The 10658-nt window shown below is 33.6% G+C and overlaps 1 long non-coding RNA gene and 1 other non-coding gene across 2 annotated transcripts; both read left to right on the forward strand.

Annotated features, from left to right (window-relative positions):
• The first annotated feature begins 1168 nt into the window (after positions 1–1168).
• On the forward strand, positions 1169–1285 carry LOC120125189. Its single transcript, XR_005516345.1, has one exon. It is a non-coding gene; the product is annotated as a U5 spliceosomal RNA (small nuclear RNA).
• Positions 1286–1395: 110 nt separating this feature from the next.
• Positions 1396–2599, forward strand: LOC120124878. Its single transcript, XR_005516311.1, has 3 exons — positions 1396–1559; positions 1780–1887; positions 2571–2599. It is a non-coding gene; the product is annotated as an uncharacterized LOC120124878 (long non-coding RNA).
• Positions 2600–10658: the final 8059 nt, after the last annotated feature.

Below are 10658 nucleotides of genomic sequence, written 5' to 3' on the forward strand. Positions count from 1 at the left end.
AACCAACCCTTCCCCTGATACGAGGTGGCCTAAATAATCAACTTACTCTCTTCCAAAGGTGCATTTCGATCTTTTGGTCACGAAACCATGATTTTGTAACACTCGCAAAACCTGTAGCACATGCCCCAAATGTTCATGCTAGCTCTTGCTATACACCAGTATATCGTCCAAAAAAATCAAAACGAACTTCCGCAAGTAGGGTCGAAAGACTCCATTCATAGTTTCATGAAAAGTGGAGGGAGCATTTGTTGGACCGAAAGGTATTACAAGAAATTCGTAGTAACCTTCATGAGTTCGAAAAGCGGTCTTAGGCACATCTTCTGTCTTGACTCTAATCTGGGGGTAGCCGGAGAGAAGATCTAGTTTTGAAGAGTATTTTGACCCTCCTAACTCATCAAAAAGTTCATCTGCTGTAGGAATAGTGAACTTATCTTTCACGGTGATGGCGTTCAATGCTCGGTAATCTACTCAGAAGCTCCATGTTCCGTCCTTTTTTTTTTTACTAGAAGATCCGGCGAAGAAAACAGACTATTACTCCTTTGTATCAACCGATGTTCCAGCAACTGTTCTATCTCCTTATGGAAACAGAGTTCATCGACACCAGCTAACAGTCGATTTTCGACCGACTGCGACTCTCCATCTAAATTAAAAAAATAAATCGCCTACAACCATCGTAATCACATCAACTCACATGAAGGTTCTCATTCATAAGTTCGATTCTTCATTTGGTTGCTCAAGTCAGGCTTTGGTCTACAGCCCTCGATAAATAAGTTAACTTCAATAGGCATCCTTGAGAATCGAATAATTCTCTTGACTGATATCATTTTCTTTTCATTGTTGTATAAGTTCCATTATGCCTGCAGGCTGCTGTACATCTAAGTTCAAACCAAACGTGGCTTTCAATCCTAAAACCATGTCAACGTGCTAGTTAGAACTGACTCTTCTATGATAATTTAAAAATACCGACTGAAATTGCTTTATTTTTAAAAATGTTCAAAGCAGTGTTACCTTGGCCCTTTTTTCATGGTTTATTGTAGTTGCTATACCTTTTTCTTTGTAACGCTCAGCAAACAAGGTTTACAGTATAATCCCACACTGGTAATATAGAGACGCCAATGGCTTTGAACCAAATATAAAACGGCTGTAAATCCAGTTCAATAAATCACGCAGCCACGCAGTGTGTACAAAGCGAATTATTCTTTCGCCTTTTACTAAAGAATACCGTGTGCACGCTGCTCAAAGTGGCATACGCTTATTTTTGGAGGGTTATTTCTTTGTAAATAGCCCTAAAATATTAGTATTATTTTTTCTTGTTAGGAGTAGCATACGTTGTACAGGTCGAATGAATATTTAAGTATTTCTGCATAAGGTTGTTTAAAATTGGGTACTTGAAATACCAGAGAATATTAAACTCATTTACTTGAAAAAGAGTTTAGTTATAGATCTATTGAAAGATTTTGAAAGCTTTGAAGCTAAAGTGGTAGATAGCTTTGTGAGGATCAGATCGGACCCCAAAAGTTTCCTTCAGAAAAATTCTCATCAGCTCGTGCTAGTTAAAGGTGAATAGCATTCTTCATATTTTTATCATCTATCTTGGTGATACTACTCTTGATCTGTCATTGAGCTTATTCATTCATTTATTGTAAATTCCTTTGCCATTAATATATGCAGAATTAGTGTTCTGTTATATCTAATGATTGTATCTTATGTTGATTATGCAGTATGTTCTCATCTATTTTAAATTGTTAATCTATGGTATCAGCTTTCTTTGTTGTCTAGGGATGAAGAATGTCTGGCAATGATGTAAACACAGATATTGTTCTCCAGGTTTCGAATTTTGTGAAAGATGTTAAAATTTCCATGCTTTCAGATGACGATTTCTCTCAGGTAAACAACATATGCAACAATTTTGCTATTTCATCAAATAGATCAAAATTTTGACATATTTCAATGTAAAGCTAAACCTTCTAGTTTTCCATTAAATTCCTTATTTTTGGTGCAATTCATCTGGATTTTTGAATGTTTTGATGAATTGTTGCCTAAGCCTTTTTTACTCAAACTGAAACATAATTTAAAATATTGTAGATAGTTCCCTTTTGAAGAAAGCACTAAATATTGTGGAGGTAAAAGTGCAATGCAGTAATGATTCACTTATGCGTGTGTGTATAATGTATCACTATGACTATGGGATACATAATAGCAGAATTATATAGGCTGCTGATGCTAGTAACATCAGTGAACTGACATGTCAACTGATTTTTTTTTCCTGGTCCAAAACAAATTAAACAGTGCCTTGATGGTATTTAGATCTTATATTAGCTCTTATTTTCTTTTCATTCTTATCTGAGGTTCTTTGAGGATAATCTCTTTTATATTTAGAGCATATGGGCCTTACTGCCTTAGATGTTACAAATAAGCATAGTTGAAGTTGTAGCGCATTAGGATTGGTATAGCAACCGCATATGGTGTGACAAGAGCTTTGCTTGTTTTGACAGCTGGCTGCTGTCTATACTGTAATAGAGATCAGGATGCATGTAGGGTGTCTTAGTGTTTTCGTTTGCTTTTTGCAGGAAGAATGTGAGGATTTACACCAGAGGATAAAAAAGGGCTTGCTGAAGAGGCCAACTGTTTGTAAGCTCTTGTACATTTTTGCATAATCCATAAAATTACATTCTAGTGGAGGAAGGAAACTGGTTTTTCTTGGATGCTCCTGCATCGTTCTTCCTAGGTTTAAAAAAAACAGTTGCAAAAGTTTTGACTGCATCAGCATAAATGCACTTGGTGTTTCTAGCCGCTCATAAAGGTCATCTAGGGTCTTAAAAGTTGTCTTCCATTCATGAACACTTCTCAATCTGTGGTGGTGACGACCATTCTTCTGATCAATCTTTTGAATAATGATAGCAATAGCAAATTGATCAATCATAACATTCAACCAAGACTTCTCCATGAGAATATGATCCCAGTCCATACTAACATCACACGAGGCATGATTATCAAGGTGAGGCCACACTTTAAAGAACGCTTCCATCTCTTGGAATTGACATTGAATATGGAAATAGTAACACTTCTTTTCGGGGCTTTGACTAGGATCCTTCTCACTACTCAAGAAAGCATCTATTATAATACCCGATTTGGTCTTATCATCATTGCCTTAGATCTTCCTCATTAGTTGAACACAGGGCCGGTCTAATGAGTTTTAATACCCTGGACGAGATAATAATTTTATGCCCCTATATTTGTATCGTATAATAGACAAAACATAAATAATTTTTTTAAAACAAAAATGTAATAGAAATAATGTGTCAAACAAGGCTACAAATATCACCTAAAATGATGCATTCGTACATTTTTTGAAGCAAAAACCTCTATTATTTTACGATAATCAAGACTTAGTAAAAATTGACTTTCGATGCTTAGAATTGCTAATCCGTTCAATCTATCTTGAGTCATCGTGCTTCGAAGATAGAATTTCAAGAGCTTCAATTTTGAAAAACTTCTTTCCGTGGAAGCAACCGTAACCGGTACCGTCAACAAAATTTTATATGCTATCAACACATTAGGGAACATATCCATTCTTCTTGCAAACTCTATTATTTGAATAGATGTCCATGGACTTTCATAATTTTTTTTCATTTGTACACGAAAAGCCAACCATCACTTATGATGGATTGTGGAATGCTAGGCACAATTATATCCTTTAAAATTATAAATTTCATATAATTTAAATATTTTTTATATTTTATATTAATACTTTAATTTTACATCTTTAATTTTTTTTAATTTAACTTTTTAAATGTTCGCAATTGTAACGTATAATCTTACGTTAGTCTCTAACCGTCACTTTTTACCGATACCGGAAGTGAAAGAAGTGAAACAAAACCGTTGACATGAAGCCAAATATGTCTACTTTTTTCATGTTATTTATGTTTTACTGCGTGTTAGAACAAACTCAGCAACATCACTAGACTGAGTGTTGTGCTTTTGCCTGTGAACAAGATTCATGTTATATATTTATGCAAGAAAACGAAATGTAGGTTATTGTGAATACATGATTTTATGATCATTATTATTAGGTTAAATTTATATATATTTAATCCATATACTTTAATTTAGTCAATTTTAATCACTTTAATATTTTAAAATTTGAAATTTTAGTCCTAATACAAGTAATATAGGTGTAATATGAACTAATACAAATACTATATAATTTCACTTAACAGTTACTGATTGGGTTGAGACTAAAATCTTTAGTTTTGAAAAGTGAAAAAACTAAAAATGATTAAATTAGAATACATGAATTAAATCTGTACTATTTCTAATTTATAATTAAGTAGTTAAAAAGATCATTTGAGTTTAATTTAATGACTTTTTGTGTAGTTTATCCTAAATTTTAAGTATGATTAATAACATGTAATATCATTATGGGCCGGTACTAAGCCGATCCAGATTCGGCCCAATTTATAACTACAATAATTCACACTACTTTTTAGCTCAAATCAACCAAAATTCACACTGAACCTAGCGAAAACCCTTCCCCCCTATTAAAATCAAACCCCTGATGTCCCCTCAAACATGATGCCCTGGGCTAAGACCCATCTGGTACATGTATTGGGCCGGCCCTGATTGAACACTCAATGTCTTTAGTACTGAGCTCGTTGGCTAAATGTATCTACCACAATGCTAGATTCCTCTTCACCTTTAGTTGTTGTTCTCAACACATTATGAACAACCAATGACTCTCCTTTATTTGGATGTACACCTTCAGTTCTTCCGGATAATCGTGATAAACATGTTTTAATAGAAAACCAGCAACTCCAACATTAATTCCACCCTCATTTGGTTCAATTATCTCACTAATATCAGATTGATCAGTAAGACTACCTTCCGATATATCAAACTGGTTGTGGGCACCTTCCGGAGTCTTCATCTAGTCTCCCACTTCCTCCTGTAATCCTGTTACAGCCAATCATAAACTGCATTCAACAATTCTTCAACCGCACGTCGTAGCTCAGCCCATTATGTTTCTTGATACTGATTTCCTCAGCATTTGAGCTCTAATGCATCCAACAATGACATAACATTAAACCTTACTTTATACCGTAGGATCTATAGAGGCTCTGATTATCAAATTCAATGTGGTTAAGAGGGAAAAACAACAACAAATGAAAGAAGATGGAACTTCGGAAAACTTAAGGTTATAAAAACCTCTAGTTTCTTTGTAGTAATTCAAGAAATAATAACAATGATAATTCCCAAATAACCCTCTAGTATAGTATTTATAATAAAACAATCACCACCGGTACCTTTTTCTTTCTACTAAAACATTCACCAAGAGTCCTATCCTGATCACATAACTATTCAAAAGAACACAAAAGATAAGACTGAAAAAGACCAATAATAAAAAAAATAATCCTAAAAATAAAATAATTAAATTAATCTTGGATGCTCCTGTACTCTGTTTTGAAAATCGGATCGGATCGGCCAGTTCAACCGGTTCAACCGGGAATCGTTGCTTAGTCCGGTTTAATCTAAACCGGTTGAACCGCTATTAGTGAGCCGGCCAGAACCGCTGAACCGTTCGAACCGGATCGGCTGAAAACCGGAAAAAACCGGAAAAAGCCGGAAAAAATCGGGATTTTTGTTTTTTTTTTAAAAAAAATTAAACCAAACAACGTCGTCTGTTAAACGAGCCAAGTCGAACTCGAGTATTGCTGAGCTCGACTCGAACTTGAAAACTTTAAAAGTAAGCTCAACTCAACTCAAACTCACAAGCTAAAAATTATCAAGTTCAACTCAAACTCGAAATATAATATTGAAACTTGAACTCAAAAAGGCTTGAACTCAAAAAAAAATTAGAAGCTCAATTGAAGCCTAAAATTCGAGCTTGATTGAAGTGAAAAAATAGTTATATAATTATAGTTATATAATTTTATTATGATTTTTTTAACCTCAAATTTATTTTTTAATTATAGTTATATAATTATATTTATTATTTAATATGATTTACCTTAAATATTATGTTGTAGTTAATTTGAATCATTTTGTTTCACTTGATTTTATGGTTTTTAACTTATATATGTTATGACTTGCTTTGAATATGACTTGTGATATAAAAAATTATTTTTTATTAAATATTTTTGGTATTTTTATTTAATTTTTTAAATTTTTATGACGTCGTCCGGTTCTTCCGACCGGTCGGACCGGTTTTTAACTTATATATTTTTGGTTTTTAACTTACCTTGTTACCGAAGCTCATTGATCGTGCCAATGAAAAGGGATGGCGCAGATAATATCCTTTTTGAATATCTGTTGATTACATACCTAGACACACATGCTTTGACTGATTATAGAGCTCAATAGTTGCATTTTAGGTGTTATGGACAAATATATGAAAATGCAATAATAGTGTTAATAGTTTTTATACTCGACCATGTTTTCTCAACATATGTTCTTGAAGGGGCTAAAATGCTAAAGCAATAATCGTAAACGTAAAATTACATTACGTTTGTTTGAAATGGTCAATTGCTGATTTACTGATGTATCTCAAAAGATTACTGGTAGCCCTACTTGTACTTCAAAAGGTTACCGGTAGCTCTACTATGTTCATTATGGAAGTTCTTTCATATACATTGGACAGATGTAGGGCATACACGTTCGCCTTATTTTTGCTTCTAAATTCATCATTTTGTATTTTAATGTAATGGAATTATGCATGGTGCTTGCTTATATCTTGGCTTTAACGGGTTACTTTTGCCTTCATGCTTCTGAAACCAATATCTGAGTAACCATGTTGGTATTGGGATTTGGGCATGAAACATTTCTTAACGAACCGTAGGCTTCTGAGATCCCAACATGCCTCCCGCCATAACCGTCTGAGAGTTTTAGCACTATTAGGTATATTTCTTAATTAATACGTCATAACTACTAGTTAAGTATTTGTTTGAAAAAATCTCAATTATTTGTTTGAATTTGAAACTTCTAGCAATTATCCCCTTAACTAATTGAAATCGTTTGTCTCATTCCACTCTTATTAGATAATCTTTTGCAATCGAATGATATAATGATATTTCGGATCTTGCATTACCATAGGTAATATAACATTATCGATAGGGCATATAAATGAACCAAACGTTCAACGAAAAGTTCGTTTATGTTCGTTTATTTATTAAACGAACGAACATTAACAGATTTTATGTTCGTTTAATTAAATAAATGAACACGAACAAATGACTCGTTCATTCATTTACCTTCATGAACATTTGGTAACGATCGTTTATGTTCGTTTATTTATGTTTTTTACGTTCGTTCGTTTATGTTCATTCCTTTATATTTAGTCTAACCCCCAAACCCGTTTAAAATATTAAGATTTAATAAATTTTAATCTTAAACCCATTAATATTTTAAAATTCAATTAATTTTAAACTCAAATAAAAACCCAAATCAATCAAATAAAATATAAACTCTAAAATTATTTGGAGAGAAAAAACTATTCTAAAATATAAACTCAATTAATTTTATGTTCGTTTGTTTACGTTCAATTATGTCCGTTCGTTTGTATTCATTTAAGTTGTTTGTTCGTTTATCTTCGATTATGTTCATTCGCTTATATTCGTTTACGTTCATTCATTTGTGTTTGTTTATTTTAACGAACGAATATGAACGAACACGAACAAGTTGTATTTCTTAATGAATGAACACAAACAAAAAATTATGTTTGTTTAGTTGTTCATGATCGTTCGTTTATTCACTTAAAGTTAAATGAACAAACATAAATATACTTTCATTTATGTTCGTTCGATTCATTTACAATCTTATCGTACCAAATTCATGGATGATTGAATCGGATTTTATGAAAAATCAATATACATGTTTTTTAATTGGTGAAATATTATTCCATGTATTCTTCTTACTATGTCATCGATGATTTCGTTTAATCACATGATGCCACCTAATGTTAGCTTTACATATCATATCTGAGTCGTATGCCCCCGATTCCTATTCAATCATATATTGAATTCTTAAATTCAATATAAAAAACCAAAATTTCCTAATTATTAATTTATGAAATTAAAATTTATTTAAAATAAAAAAACACAAATCATTACAACTTTATACTTTATTACCACTGCTGATCATCAATTATCAGAGGATGAACTAAGTCCGACATGGGAGTAAGTCCATCCTTAATATTTTGTAAATATATATATATATATATATGAATACAAGGGGGAAGCCAGGTTAAATGGCCGTAGTTACGTTCCTATCTTCATGCAGAAGAGCTTCAACACAAGCAGCCGGCTGCTCATAACGGGTAATGCCAAGAGGTTGATGTTGAAAATACATCAAGTGGCCAAATTGAAGGAAAAAACAAAACAAATTAATTCCACCGAAAGTTTGGTTGAAAAAGTTGAATGGTAAAATCTCAATTTTAGTCATTGTAATTTAATGTATTTACAAATTAGTCCTTAAACTTCAACTATAAATACCCTAACTCATTTAACTTCAAAATCATCCCAAAGCATTCTATCTTTCTTCCAATACTAGAGAATTTAGAGAGTTTCTTGAGAGTTGTTTTCTCCTTTTTATCAAGAGAGAATTATCATTGTTTTCTCCTTGGTAGATCGAGAAAAGTTGTAATTCCTATTTTCTCATAGTGAAATTCTTCTACCGTTGCCTGTGGTTTTTATCCTATATTATTTAGGGGTTTTCAATGTAAATTTTATGTATCTTTTATCTTCATTTTTATTTTCTCAAATTATCGGTTGTGATTTTTCTCTATTCGATAGCCGTCTTCCGTAACAATTGGTATCAGAGCCAGATTTGAGTGTGTAATATTGTTTATTGTCTTTGTGGTTGTCACCAAAAGGTGGATCATCCAACATAAGAAAGTAAGAAGGTATTACTCATTCTTTGAAGGTTCCAGAGAACTATTCACGATAGTGAAATAGTGAGAGCTATCCATAATAGAAGCTATGGCAACGAAATTTGATATTGAAAAGTTAAATGGGAGAAATTTCTAATTGTGAAAATTGAAGATGAAGGCCATCCTGAGGAAAGATGGTTGTCTAGCAGCTATCAGTGAAAGGTCGGTAGATTTCACAGATGACAACAAATGGATCGAAATAGACGAGAATGCTATGGAAAACTTTCATCTAGCATTAGCAGATGAAGTGTTGTCAAGCATCGAGGAGAAGAAGATAGCTAGGAGATATGAGATCATCTCACCAAATTGTACGAGGCCACATCGTTGCACAATAAAATTTTCCTTACGAGGAAATTGTACACTCTCCGGATGCCAGAATCTACTTTAGTGACGGAATACTTAAACACGCTGAACACTTTATTTTCTCAGCTTACATCCCTAAGATGTACAATAGGAGAACAATAACGTGTTGAACTTCTACTTCAAAGTCTACCTGATTCGTATGATCAACTTATCATCAACTTGACAAACAGTAATGTCACCAGTCTAGTCTTCGATGATGTTGCAGTTGTTGTTCTACAAGAAGAAAACCGGCATAAGAACAAGGAAGACAGACAAGTAAATTTGCAACAAGCAGAAGCGTTGACAATGATGAGAGAGAGATCAACGGAACGTGGCCAAAGTAGCAGTCACAAACATGGTAGATCAAAGTCGAGAAGCAAGAAGAATTTAAAGTGCTACAACTGTGGAAAGAAGGGTCACTTGAAGAAGGATTGTTGGAGTCTAAATAAAAACTCCAATCCACAAGGCAATACCGCAAACACTTCAGATGATGGAAATGCTCTATGTTGTGAAGCGTCAACCACCGTGGAAGGTAGAAAGAGATATGCAGATATATGACTCATTGTTCGGGAGCAACATACCACATGACCTCAAGAAAAGAATGGTTCCATCATTATGAACCTATCTCAGGAGCATCTGTGTATAGTTGCAATGATCATGCCTTAGAGATCGTTGGCGTGGGAACCATCAAATTGAAGATGTATGATGGAATAATTAAAGTTGTTCAAGATGTGCGGCACGTGAAAGGCCTGAAGAAAAATTTATTATCCTACGGATTGTTGGATAATAATGCAAGCAAGATTGAAACACGGAAATGAATCATGAAGATGTTACGTGGAGCGCTTGTGGTGCTGAAAGGCAAAAAGATAGTTGCAAACTTGTACATGCTAAAGGGAGAGACTTTGCTAGAAGCAGAAGCCTCTGTTGCCTCATGTAGTTCAGATTCTGTAATGCTATAGCATCAGAAACTTGGACACATGTCTGAACAAGGAATGAAAGTCCTTGTGGAGCAAAAATTACTTCTAGGCTTTGTGTGAGCATTGCATAACAAGTAAACAACACCGGTTGAAATTTAATACGTCAAATTCTAGAGGCAAAAGTGTTATAGAATTAGTTCACTCTGACGTATGTCAAGCACCAGTTACATCCCTAGGCGGAGCAAAATACTTTGTCACATTTATTGATGATTACTTCAGGAGATGTTGGGTGTACCCTATTACGAAGAAGTCAAACGTGTTTTCAACTCTCAAAAACTTCAAAGAGCAGGTGGAACTTGATTCTGGAAATAAGATCAAGTGTTTCAGAATAGATAATGAAGGAGAATACACAAACGAAGAATTTGATGACTTTTGCAGGAAATAATGCATCAAAAGATAGTTCAGAGTGGCGAACA

This window comes from Hibiscus syriacus, unplaced genomic scaffold (genome assembly GCF_006381635.1).
Source record: "Hibiscus syriacus cultivar Baekdansim isolate YM2019G1 unplaced genomic scaffold, ASM638163v2 tig00110429_pilon, whole genome shotgun sequence".
Lineage (NCBI taxonomy): Eukaryota > Viridiplantae > Streptophyta > Magnoliopsida > Malvales > Malvaceae > Hibiscus > Hibiscus syriacus.